Here is a 5,165-nt window from a genome sequence, read left to right on the forward strand (position 1 = left end):
TGCACTCCGAGCGGGGGAGACAAGCTTCCATGTGACACTGCATGTGACCTATGAAGTGGTGGTTGAGTTGTTTTTGTTGATTATGATTAGGTTGCTGTTGGGCATGGTTGAATCTGAACTCCAGTTTCTAATTAGGAACTGGTTTCGAGCCCAAAGCCTCCACTTCACGCGAACATAAAACACTGAATAAATCATGTCTGGTCAACATCAACTCACTATATCAGCCAAAAGACAATGGAAAATATTAAACAGTATAAACATCAAAAATGTGCCAACGCGTTTGTTTTACTTCATAAAGAGTGGCAGTGTCACACAGTTCTGAAATAAACCCATTGTTTAAAGACACAACCCAGTATCCGTAATTAAAGCACTGCTGGAAACCCTGCTTGAGATTCCAGCCAACAGCAGTAAAATGGCAGCTCCGCTTAAGGACATGAATGTGAGGGGAATTTTAAGTTCTCAGCCTTTTCTCTCCGAGGCGGATGATGAGAGTCTTCTTCTGCTTTAATTCCACTGTTCAGTCCTCGCGCATAAAAGCGTACTCACGTATACACACGCACACACTTACATGGAATTCCGGTGACGCAGGTAGTGTGAGACTATGTGCCCTCACTGTTGCCGTGACAACCTGCCTGGGCTTGTTCTGTAAGTGGAATGAGCAGCACTCTGATGTCGGATCCTATGAGTGGAGGGAGCCAGTGTTTGTTCTTTGTCACCTGTTACCTCCGTGCCCCCACACTTGGATACGCCAGCATGTCGTTCTCGCACGTGCCAAGGTGACGTTTGGTGCTTTACACAGATGAATGACACAAATGCATGCTTTCTTTCTATTTTAATTCTCTATATCAACCACATCTCTCAGTTAACTTCAGATTTGTGGTGGGTGTCCAGGCCTGGCTTGACTGGATTAGCAATATGTTCTTTTTATAATGTTACTGAATACACTCAAGTGCACCAAGGGGCCTCTAGGGTGACAAAAATCTGCTATTGTCCAAACCTCTCGCTTAAGGGTTTATGTAAGGTATTATGTGCTTTCAATGAAAACTGTTACCAGTGACTAAGACTCAGGAATGTCTGAAGATTGAGATCCCTCAGGTAAGGGGAAGTTGCAGTTGTAAGCAACACCCAGGCAGGCTAACACTTGACACGACGGCATGCATTCTGTACAACACAGGCCTGAAATCCAGCTGGGCTTTTGAACGTTAGATTACAGGCTTTCATAGTAACTTACATTTAAGATACAACAATGTGGGACAGCTGGTTCAAAGTAGACATACAGTCAAAAGTTTGAATACAGTTGAGCAAATTTAAATGTCTTATGACTGTTTGTTCTGAAGGCTTTTGTTTAAATGATTCAAATGAGTTCTGTAATCAAACGTAAGTTTTGCCTTTACAAATGGATGAGTTGGAACAGATAGTGAAGGAAATGCTGCCAACATGTGTCACACATAAATGGAACTCCTTTATGATGATTCAAAAATCCCAGGTGGCTTTCTCATACAGTTGCCTGATAAATCTTCAAAGCTGTTGTCAAGGCAAAGGGTGGCTGTACTTCACATTATTTTTTTTATTTTTTTTGTGTGTGCGGGAACTCAAATGTCTTGGTTTAAGTTGCCATCTTATAAAGTTTCCATGTTACGAAGACACTTTCTTACATTATATAATTATAAAAATGTGATAAAAATAGTTTTGATGCAACACCTTTTGTCGCAATTTCTATACTTTCATATATGTTGCTGCATAGTTTACTATTACAACAGTTATAAATGAAAACAAATTAGACCCTGTGTCCATACACATGACTGAATGTATGTGTACGTGGGTGGGGGGGGGTCTGAAATGGCCCTAAATAATTTGTATTAACCCAGATGTGCATGCCCAATTATTTATTATGTGTTTATTTAGTGTGTCAGCAGACATGTGTTTTCACGTGTCCTGTTACTTATACTTCATGTTAATCAGGTACTTCCTGCACAGTGTAAACATTCGAGTGCACACGTCAGAGTCCTGTGAATCAAACTGGTGGTATGTTGATCAGCCCTGATTTTTGTGATAACTAGAAACTGTGATAGAACAGTCAACACTACCCTAAAATTACATCTGCAGAGATCATTTCCTTTACGAGAGATGCACCAAGTTCCTTCACCCTAATGAAGTTCCTCACTGACCCTGCCCTCTTAGTGACTATCTTTTTTTTTTTTGTCTTAAGTCTATCGCTCTCTTTTTCCAGTGTGGTTATATGGGCGGGAGGGATGAGTGTTATGCACATACTGCCGGGGCGTATGCATTCCTGTAGGGCGCTCAGCATCCTGTTCCTTTTGTCTCCACCTCCAGCACCAGTCTCAAGCTGTGCGGCACGTACGCTGCCCCTAGCTACACACCTCCCCCCTCTTTTTTTACCCTTCCTCTGGGCATCCAGCATATTCCAGAACCTCCCATTGCTCCAGTCAGGAAATGGTACCAGGGGGTTTGCTACAACTAACAACTCTGCCCAACCATGAACCAAGTGTTCATGATGATTTACAAGCAGCACTACCATCCTGGACTGTAGGGGTTTTATTGTTTCCTTGTCTTTTCATTTGGCATGCTTAGTGCTTCAGACGGAAGCAAAAGGCAAACAACATCAAAGGACAGTAGAGACACAGTTGAAAACTCTCAGAATAAACCTATAATTTCTTGTGTGCTAATAAAAGCATTTAGCATTTTTTAGTCTCAATATGTAGGAATGCATGATTGCAAATGTGTTCAAATCCATCAGGCATTAAGCACGGACTGAGATATCTCCTGCCTCCTCACATTTGCTCCACCTGTATATACTAGCAATGAGCCTCAATCATCCACCTCCTTCCTGTTCTCCATTCTCCCCACAGTACTTGCCTTTCCTCTCACCCTAATCCTCCAGATGGAGATTTTCTGAGAAAACAGAGAGCTACAAATTTCTGTCATGAGAGGTCGAAACGGTATGAAATAATCATCATGTATGCACTGGCAGTGGTAATCATGTTTTAGGAAACCTTGCCTACTGAGTAAGCAATTCATTCGCATGTCTTCCACAACACCCAAGATTTACTGCTCAAGCATGAGTGAGTGAACTATCAGCATAAAGCAGGGAAATGCAAGCAGAGCTCTGGACTCAGAGGAACTTGATAACCTGTTGGCCTCTATTTATTCTTCAGTCCAATTCAGCCTCCTATCTAGTTTCTGCCCGGCAAATGAGTCCATTTCTGGATAGCATTGGCCCTAACCTCCCTGATCCCCTATCCACTGCCTGACCTGCTCTAAAATCCAATTAAAGAAACAGACAATGACAGGTAGACGGCTCAAAAAAAAAGTGAAATACCGGCTTGATTGCCCTGTCAAACTGCCAAGCCCTTATAGAAATCCAAAATACTCTCTCCCCAAAAGAAGAAAAGAGATAAAACACAGAGGAAAAGGGCACTAGATAAAAGAAAATGAGATGGCAAGATGAATTGGAAGTGTGCAAAGAAGAAAATCCAGGAGGAAAATCCTGAGCTTGACCATGCATGGAACACTGGCTGTTAGAGCCCCCTTCTTTAGGGCAGAAAGCAGAGGTCATGTGGAGCAGGGCTGCTTTTAAGGTCACGCTAAGTTCAGGGCCCAGTCTCCTTCCCATATTTGGTCCGCCCCTGTTGCTCTTAAGGGCTTATGGCAGAAATTTGAAATGATGAAAAAAGTAAGCTGGAATGTTCATTGGTTGCAGCTGGGCGTCATTGGAGCAATATGGAACTGGGTTGAGCAGGAAGTACGGGGATTCATGCATCATGGAGCTCTCTGTGAGCTCTTTTTGGCTCTCCCCAAACCTTACCCTCCTCTAAGAAGCAAACAAAAAGTCAAATATTTGAAATAAACATAAGAAGTCAAATATCTGAAATCACGCACATTCTTTGCCTGACTCTTCCAAACACACCTTGAACAAATATGTCTCTCTCCAATGCGAGATTTATCAGTCATTTAGCAATCTTGTGACTAGGAATTACTGTAGGGAGTGCAGCTGCTTCATGTCATCCAGTGGATGTCTGGCAAGTAATTCATAGTTGTGCCCAAGGGCTCTCACGTCTTTGATTGGGGCTCTCTGTGGCCTTTAGAAACACAAGATGGCACAGGCGTTGGGGGAGAAAGGTCAGGGGGAAGCATGCAGAAAGAGAACTGATAGTGAGTAAAGAGGGAGGGTAAGTTTCTCATTTTTAGGGTCACATCCCAGCAGGTTCAATCAGTAACTTGCCTCAAGGGGAGACCCTACTTGTTTTCTCCCCGCTGACTGTCCTTTGTCTTTCCCTGCCACCTCGGTTGTTCCAGCCCCCGGGATGCAAAGCGACAGGAGCTGTAATAATTCCACAAGGGCAGACGAACAGAAACTGGCTTTTGCACAGGTTCCAGAGCTGTTTGTGAAGCAATTCAGCAACGCTTTATATTTGGGTAAAGTTCTGGATATCTGTCAGGGCCTATCCCACGTTAGAACTGAAAATTACTTATCACAACATAAGGTCAAAGATGTCTAAAGTTCAGGCTGAGACACAAAGGGAAAGATTGAGGGGTTGGGTACTGTGTTATCAGGCATATTGGAAGAGACTTCGAGGGACCTGTTTCCTAATCTGGCTGGCTCCAGGGTGCAGAGGGTGTTCCCTTGCTGCCTCCTTTCTCTTTCTGTTACTCTGGGATTCATTAAGCATGGAGCTTAGGCACCCAGAGTACTCTGGAGAGAAAGGGCAAGAGAGGGAATTGTGTGGGTTAAGAGAGCAAGAGATAGATTTTTCATTTTGAGAACATGCTTAAAGATTTATCACAGCTAACTCCAGGGTTGGTTGATAAGAGCGAACCATTCAGTAACAAGTGAATCCCTGTCTTCAAATTTTAGCATTCCTTTTCACTCTCTGAATGTCATGGGATGCCTTCTTTGTTGTATAATCAACTAGATGTATCTAGATACTCAGAGGATCAGCCTCTGTTCCTGTCATCATGTTTTCATTTTCACGTTGGCACCACCCATGTAACAATGTCGTGTGAATTGTTAGATAACCACAGGGTATGATTAAAAAGGTCAGAGGCAAATGGGGTCAAAGATGAACAGTAACTGTTGCATGACTACACTTAACACAAGTGCAAGGCCGGCTATATAAGCAAACACCAACTTAACATCAGCCACA

The sequence above is a fragment of the Carassius auratus genome, chromosome 18 (genome assembly GCF_003368295.1).
Source record: "Carassius auratus strain Wakin chromosome 18, ASM336829v1, whole genome shotgun sequence".
NCBI classification, from domain to species: domain Eukaryota; kingdom Metazoa; phylum Chordata; class Actinopteri; order Cypriniformes; family Cyprinidae; genus Carassius; species Carassius auratus.